The sequence below is a fragment of the Melopsittacus undulatus genome, chromosome 9 (assembly GCF_012275295.1).
Source record: "Melopsittacus undulatus isolate bMelUnd1 chromosome 9, bMelUnd1.mat.Z, whole genome shotgun sequence".
Classification (NCBI taxonomy): Eukaryota; Metazoa; Chordata; class Aves; order Psittaciformes; family Psittaculidae; genus Melopsittacus; species Melopsittacus undulatus.
This window is the reverse complement of record NC_047535.1, coordinates 34,392,744-34,401,811: the sequence shown is the minus strand read 5'-3', so window position 1 is coordinate 34,401,811 and position 9,068 is coordinate 34,392,744.

Sequence of the window (9,068 nt, the reverse complement as noted above, 5' to 3'; positions counted from 1 at the left end):
AGATATTATATATACTACTTTTGTTTTGCATATGATTTGAATTGTTAAATAGCTTTCTGATGACTAGCTGTAGGCAAAATAGTCAAAGTGTGTGCTTTATCTCTGGTGATTATCTGACCTGTGCTATTAGGCTTGTGTTTGCTTACTGCATAAATGTGAATGTAGAATCAAGGAAAAGATTCGTGAAGCTGCTCTGATTTCAGTGTGTCAAAGGAGAAAAAGGCTCCTTGCCTTTATTGACACAAGGTCCTGTTCTTTATGCCGGGATAACTGGAGTGTTTGCCTTACTGCGGATCTTTAATAGAGACAAGGCACCAGCCCTTTCTACCTCAGCAGTGCAAGGAAAGGCAGAACTGCGCCTTAGCCTGATGTTCACCCATGTTTACTCTGAAGAGTTGTGTGCTCTCTTTTACAGGGAGGCTAAGTCAGTGTGCAGTATCTGTCCAGTATATCAAAATACACTTTAATCAAAAATCAAAATATACTTTAATCAAACACAGGGAATGAGGCAATTGACATGAATTTGTTCACACAGCCTTTGTCTGAGGCTTATATTCAGAATGCCTGTAGAGAATTTCTTTGCTCAGAGTACGAATTGTTATCATAATTACATTTAAAAACTAGGCTATCAGCATGACTGAGTTAAGCATGATGTTTTCATTTAGCTTTTGATAGTCAAACATCAGCTTAGATCTCCACAGAACAAAAACCAGGCAGTGGTTCCTCCCAGGAAAAATACAACAGAGTTTTGTTAAAATTTTGGAAAGGGGAGAAAGATACTGGAGAGGCAGCAGGAAGGGACTAGAAAGAAATAATGTGCACTTGTATGTGGTTTGTAATGGACTTTCCCCAGTCCGTCTGTCAAGGCAGTCTCCCATATGAATTCTTGAAGACAGCTCAGGAAGGCTGTGGAAATGAACCCTTACCTATGGAAGTCATACAGTTGCTACTGACCTTAAGATAAGTATTTGAGACCTTCTGTAAGTTCAGTTCATACAGTGACATGAAGGAGAATGAATCACTGGGGAAAGCAAATTAACTGGAAACTCTTCTGAGATAGGATTTTCAAATTGCTCCAAAGGAAATTAGGTGTCCGGCTTCTATTAACATCTCACTGAAACTGGAGTGTAACTCACCCAGTCTTCTCTGATAAACTTAGTGCAGATAACCTTGAATGTTCATAGTGCCACTGTCAGCCTTAGCCTTGACATGAGAGAGCTTGGAAGCCACAGAAACCACTTCTCTGACATTAGTCCCATGTGATGTGCGACAGCAAAACTTCACGCTGGGGGAGGATAGGAGTGGTACAATAACTGCTAACGACATCATTTTGCACAAAACCAATTTTAATCTGCTGCTTAGGGACTTGCAAATGGCCTTAAATAGCTCTTGCCATTGAAGAAGCTGGTTGGAAGTGCTGTTCAGCAACTCACTTAAACATCTGCACCTTGGTTTAATTGTTCTCCAAGATATGTTTAGGTCAGTCTTCAGAAATTGCTGTGTCTGACGTTTCAGCAGTAGTGGAACAGGGGGAGGAACAGCTGTGTGCTCTCCCGGGCTTCACTCTCACACTAAGCGATGTTCAATAACTGTGCAAATGTGAGGCTGTGCAGATGCTCCTGCTGTGATTCTTCTCCTTTCTTGTGTATTTTGATCAGCAGAATATTAGGTTGTGTTTTAGACTGCAGTGTATATGGATTGTGACACAGTCTCCTGCATTGCATACTGGGGTTCAACTCTGTTTCCAACAAGAAGTGGCAGAATTTTGCTGAACTGATGAGTCAAACCAGTAAGATGATACCATCAGTAATAGATTTATTAATGCCTATTTCTACAAAGCCATGTCAAAACAAAGACATTTTTGTTTCAGTAAAGGAAGAGAAGCAGTAAAATTGATAACCTGCTGTATATATGTAATCCATTCTGGGGAGACACAAACAGCTAAGGCAGAGTGCAGGTAGAAATATTCCCCCACTTGCTTTTTGATTTTCCTGCCAGTGGCAGAGTGGTGGAAGACATCTCTGCTGCCACTGCTGTATGTTCTTTAATTTCTGCTGATTTCTGTCAGAATGGATTCTTACCTGCACAAGCAGAGATATCCTAAAGGGCTTTATAAAGTAGTTACAACCCAGGGTTACCTCTGTGTGTCACAAATGGCTACAATGTACTAAGATATTGCTGTAGATACTGTTTTGGTTTAGCACCAGCTCCTTGAAGAGAAGTTTGTTCTTTCCTTTAAGAAAGCTACCAGGAATATCTAGCATATTTTTCTAGAAATCATGGAAGATTTCTTGCAGAGACATTTTCTTCCTAGAAATCAGGAGCATTTTGTTATTCCATTTATGGAACGTTAAATGTTGAATCCACATTTTATGACCTTAATCTTTAGATTGTTGGCAGGCTTGCTAACGGAATACTTGTGGTGCAGGAGCCACATCCTTCTGGCTAGCTCCTCAACAGGGTAACATTAGCAGTATTCCCATCTCACCCTCATTTAAACAAGAGAAATATTTCTGTTACACCAGTCACCCCAGAGAGAGAGGGCACAGAGCAGAGGAGGGAGGGACAGAGAAGGGGAAACTGTGAATGGTTATCTGAGAGGACTGGGGTGAAAAGTAGTGGGCCTGGCTCTGGGTGGGGTGACTGTGACTTGGGAGTATTACGAGAGAACAGGAAAAGCTCCGGAAGGACAGGAGTGAACTATGGCCAGGATGGGAGAGTATGTAGAAGCACTGCCTAAAGCAAACTTGTGAATTCCAGAACCTGGCATTGCCTCATGGTAATGCTTTTCTGCCATTTCTGTCTGTGCAACCAGCTGCCCAGCACCCCACCTCTACTCAATGCTTGTCTGGTGTGAGCAGGTACTGCCACAGCTTTCGTGGAAGGGTTGATGTCTCAGTTTTGGTGATTCCTGTCAGCACCAATGGAGATGGAAAGTCTGCTTTGCAATTTTTGATAAGCTATTGTGTGTGTAATACATTTAAGCCATGTAGTACACAGAAATCAAACACAAGTTATTAAATCACCAAAGTTGCACTGGAAGAAAATGCTAATGGCAGTCTATGTGAGCATTGTCTCTTCACTGCTCACTGTCACATGCATGTTGCATGGGACCATCCCATTACAGCACTGCATCACAACTTTTCAGATGGGTTCTCTCCCAGTAAACCTGCCCAAGGTGTAAATCAAGCCTGCATGGAGAAGGGGGCTGCTGTTGTCAGCTGGTCCTCTGCCTTGTGTCTCAGAGCTGAAGATGTGCAGGGAGTGAGGCTGGAAAGCGCAGGACCAGGACATTGCCAAGTTTTAGGAGGGTGAATGCTGCTCTCTAGAAACGGGTCCTGATCTCCCACCAAGAGCTCCTCTGGGGTGTGAGGCAACTCAGAACAACTTGGCCTTTGTTTATAAACAGTGCGAATTATATCCTCCTCATTGGCTACATAGAGGTGCTATGGCAGCTGTGTTTGAACATAAAATACTCTGGAAAGCTCAGGATTCAGAGAAATTAGATTAGGCGCCCAAACCTCTTGGCCTTAATCTACTTGTATCATTCTCCTTTTCCTGCAGCAGTATTTTATAGTTAAATTCAGTTGCATGTTTGCAGAGTGTTTTAATAGGTAGCATACACTGAAGAGCACCATCCCCTTGAGGGATGGTTTGCTGCAAATGAGGCACTGGAGATTTCTGCAGAACAGCAAGGAGAGAACAAAATATTAAGCAGTTGACTCCTGAAGCTCCCCAGAGCAATTCCTCTGGAAAATGTCAGCTAAGGACTGTGCCAGCACATGGATGCAGCAGGTACATCCACGTTTGGTGAAGGCCAGGGGCATGCCACACTGAGGACATACAGTGCCCCCTAAGACATTGTGTTGTATGGAGAGAGGTGCCTTGCAGCCTTTGCTGTTAGCGTGGCTGCATCCAGCCCTATTCACAAGGGACTGTTATTAGTCTGCTCCTGATCAAATTCAGAGGAAATTAGGTAATTCTTCTGTTTTGGTGATACAACAAAGGCGATGGCTGAGGATGTTGTGTTGCTCTGTTAGGAGGAAGGTCTTTCCTCCCGTGGGAATGCTCAGTTGAGGCACTGCTTTGCATGACTGATTAATTTTAAGCAACTGAGATTTGTAGCAGTTACCAGTATATTTAGCATCTGGGCACAGCACAGATCTCCAAGAGCCGCCCCAACAAAAACTGCTGTACCTTTTTGACAGAAATAGGGTACAATGTGTAACATGTATCCATCATCTGTTACTAGTTAGGGACTGTGACTTCAGAGGCGCATGGCATAGCAGCCTCACTGCTATATGAATGTGTCACAGTTTAAACCTCAGATGTGTGGATTGGGGTGGTTTCTTCCTGGCCTGGCTGAAAGCACTCATTCCAGGCTGCAGCAGCTGGCTGTACATCTGTATTCTCTGGGTGTGCTTTGATTTGCAGTGAAAGATAAATGTGTAATCGAGTATAGGATGTAGAATGTTTTTTTTTTCTTTATAATTATTCTTGAGACGTCTCCAAATGGAATATGAAGGATAAAAGGATAATTTCATACCTGAAACCAAAAACTTGAGCTATGAACACTTACTCCTGTTCATATTTTAGAGCAATGGGTTTGTAAATGACTGCATTACTAGGTTGCACATACTCCTTAAACACACTGCAGTCTTTGGGGTTGTGCACATTAAATCACCTTGTTCAAAACTGAAAGCCATCAAAGCTTCAGTGATGTTTCTTCCTTGCTCCCCACCCTGATCTTTTCTGATACATTAATTCTTGCTTGGAATTAAGTCCAGAACAGGCCACAGTAGGATATGCTGCTGTTACAGAATTTTCACTCCAGCTGTGAGCAGTAACCTGGAACTGCAGTTTTTAAAGATGCAGGCTTTGTTTAGATCACTGCAAACCAGAACAGGATTTACATCCCCCTCCTCCCATCCCCATCCCTGAGATAAAAATTGTGGTTTTGAGTGAGTTTTGGAGGGAAAGAAAATCCACAGAAAGTCTTTTACAGCTGCTCAGTGTTTAAGGAGAGCGAATACTTCCAGATGCACCCGAGAAAAATCTCATTTACCTGATTTTGAACCTAACGTGCCACTCAAGTTAATGAAGCTCTTAAGTCATGTAGTTGCTTTTGAAAATTTCACTTACTAATCAATTCCAGATTTTCCAAAGTATTTATTTTCATGTATTTCAAAACCTGTTGTTATGATGCTTTTATTATGACTCAGCATTCCTTTGGTCTACTTGACATAAATATACAATAGTACAAATTATAGGGTAAATCTTTACCTTACTTAAAAGAAAACTTAGTCTTTTGTTGTTTTCATACCAGTAGAAAACAGGGTCATCATGTGCTCAGGAATAAGGGTGGATAGAGAACTGAAGCAGACATGGGAAGACATTCAGGGGCTTTACTAAGTGAAAGCACTGTGTCACAGCAGTGAGTGGGGAGGCAGCAGGGACCCGCTGCCTGCTGAATTGCATCCCTGATCTGACTCTTACTGACAGCCAACAGCAGCTGAGGTCTCCAAAGGGAAACGGCTGAAAGAAAAACAGGGTAAGAATCAGGTGAAGGGGAAAAGGTTGGTAGAGAAAGCAGGTAGCTGTGAAGTTAAATACAAATTAAGGCCTTTAGTGTAATCTCTTGAGATCTCACGATGACCAAGGCTGCAGAGAATTTGCCCTTGAACATATGAAGGGTATGGGGCAGGGTGAGACCAAGGGAAGGCTGAAGAGCAGATGTGTGGGAGAGAGGGTGGATACAGGCTCTCAACTATAAGAAATTGCAATAGTTGGAACAAGCAGAAAAGGAGATTAAAAGGTGGATGGTTCAGGGGAAGCAGAAAACATTGCCTTCTGTATGACACTGCAAAGAAATGTCACCTAGGGGTGTTGGCAGCAGTAGGTAGTATCTTCTTTTGCCAGTATTTTAAGGAGGTCTCTGTGTTAACAGCATTTGATATCCCCAGCTCAGGCACTCTGGGTTTTCCTGAACAAAGTTCAATGGTAGCGCATTCACCTGCCCTTCAGCCTTGTGCTTTCTATAGCTGCTGGGGCTGCAGCAGTTGTGCTCTCAGCACGGCGAGCATGGGAAGACAAATTCCAGTTGCAGCAGAAAATCATGGCATTCGATTTGGTGGTGGCAACAGGGTCACAGTGTAACAAACAGCTACTCCTGGTGTGTTGGGTGAGTTGTGAAAGGGCTCCTTCCAGCACTGCTCCCAGGTGCCTGTGTGCTTTTCCACCATGATTTGCCCTGTGTGCATTATGTCCATCACGATGCTTTCCAGGATGGTGAAGTGTTCAGGAGATATGCTCCAAGTGAACCCTGTTTCCATACAGGGTGCATTGGCAGTACTGCAGATGTAGTCCCAGCTGCTTATCCCACTTAATTTAAGGAGTCTCATTGCAATGGTTTGTCCTCAGTCTTATTTTCAAAGTTGCCAGCACAAAGCAAATAGAGTTACCTAATTTGGACAAAAAGATGCTCTTTTTATCACTTAGATCACACCTGGCCAGTGTCAATAGGGCAAGTTTATGCCCTTTTCACTGGATCTGTTTTGCTGACCTGTTTCCAGTTTTAACCCATTTGTGAAACCAGTGGTCCAAACTGTTGGCCTTTTCATAACCTTTTTAGTAGCTAAATGAGCATGTATTCAGGAGGCAGGGCTGGAGGGTAGAGCACAGGTCTATGAGAGCATCAGTGTATTTGTGCACTTTATTCCAAGACTACAACTAATATGAGTCTTGCTTCATGGGTGAAAATATCCTCTCTCAATCCAATAGGATATTATGACTTCGGTGAGGAAATGAAAAGTGAATTTAGCTGGAATACTGCATACCACATTCGAGTGAGCTATTTACTCTTCAGGGGACTGAAATATTTTATTATTGGGCAACCAAGTGGAAGTAACACTGCAGAAGTTTAGTTGGGTATGAAATATCTACTCTTACACAGCCTTTCTAAGCTGTTAGTCAAATGAAAGATAACAGTGGGTTTTCCCCTACTGTTTTTAAAGTGGTCAATCTCAGTCTCTGATTCTCAGCAAACTGGGGATGTTATTTTGTCTTCAGTGAGTAGCAGATGCAAATACATGTTGAAGGCAATTAGAGTAGTTTTATTTTTGCTTACAATGAACTGCACACACAAGATGGGCAGCCCAAGGTTGAAGGTTATTTACTAAGATTATATGCCACATGTGATTCATCTCTGGCCCACTTCTTTTGATTTTATTAGCAAAACTTTAAATTTCCACGGGATCTCTACAGTATTCTCAGGGGTCAGATGACAGGGCTGAAAATACTTCTCACTGGTGGCTGTGTGAGCAGAATGCACTGCATTAACTAGGTGCTGTTCAGGTAAGCTGCATCCCTCTCCTGGAGTCCCAGCAGTGTCAGCTACCCTGAAATACTGCACATCAGCACATCCTGGAGAAGTGCATGGCAGGCCATTTCCTCCTGCTGTTCTTCAACAGCATTGCTCTAAACAGATAACAAATGACATAAAGCCCCCAAACAGGTCTGCAGGGAACAAAAGGCCTGTTATTTGCCCAGTGGAAAGGAACATGTTAAACATTGCTTTCCTTCCCATACCCTCCAGCTGCTGTTGGTGATTGCAGATCAAACTCGAGTGCTGCTTTGTTCTCCTTCTCAGTGTCCTTTACTCTGGAAAAAGTAGAGTGAATCTTCACTGCAAAGGAGATCTCAGTTTTAATTCAGCATGCCTGCTGTAGTAATAAAGGCAGTTTTAAGGATAGATAGCATATAGACAAGAGTATAATTATTGCTCTGAAGCTCTTCTGGAGAAGAGGAGGAAATTTCCCATTAACATTAAAAACAAATACAGGAGAAGGTGACAAATAAATGCTTCCACTATGGTACTTCTCCATGATCAAGACACTTGCCTAATCCCAACATCTAATTGTCATATGATTAAAAATGTATCTGATCTCATGAATATATAAAAGATTGTGTGTAGCAGCATAAAGTACTTGATTTAAATGCATAATTAATAGCTTCATTTAGCTTTATATTGAAATGCAAGATCAACAAGGCATGTATCCAAGAGATGTACTGAAGTTTTTGCACCAAAGCAGCTTATTAGTGAAAGTATGCTGATAGCTTTTTCACTTTTAGACAGTTATCTGAAGGGGAAAATGAAGTTTGAAGCTATCTGTAAGTTTGGGGGGGGGGGTGCGAAGGGGGGATCTTTGAGATATTTGAGAAGCCAGTGAGATAAAAACTTCAAACAATCCCAAAGCACATCCATTACTTTAACAATTAACTTTTACTTTACCAAGAAGGTATTTGGGATGTAAAAACATTTAAAAAGTTGCCATTGACAGTGGTCATAGAGCATAGAAAAATCTGTGCTTGCGGATTAGCACTTAGCATAAGAGTAACTCAGGAGAAACTCACCCTGCCTGTGACTCATGTGCAGTCTCTGGAGAACTTCATGGGTTCAGAAAAGACAAAGCTTCTGTAGGTTCAGCTGTAAATTATGCCTTTATATTATACCCAGTGCACACATAGAAACACCACCACTTTCTGAGTTCTGCACTTGGACCATATTAATTCCATAAAATATCTAGCATACTGGTTAATTTTAAGCCTATAAAAAATACAGTCCAGTAGTGGAGCCAAACATAGTGCTTTTTGTTAGTTTTAACCATCTTGATTTCTGCTTTTGAAGGAATATTAATCCAATTCACTTTTTCTTTTTTAAAGTATATTCCAGGATTCAACTGTTTTATTTCAGTTTGGTAGCACTGAGTTGTTTCCCTCGTCCTCACTGATTGTAATGACAGCTAAATGTCAGCTTCATTTTTATCTTAGCTCAGAATATAAACAGAAAAGTGTACAAAAAGGAGGATGTTTTGTTACACACTTCTAGAATGATTTTTGATGTGTACCTTATGCCAAACAGTTTTGATTCTGTGTGTGATTTAGAGCCTAAAAGCCATACAGATACCTATGTCTGATTAAACTGTTTTCAGCATTTTGCATCTAGTGTAGAGAAAGCACTGCCATTAGAATTCAATACAAAAACCAATTGGAACTTTGTTGAAATGTAA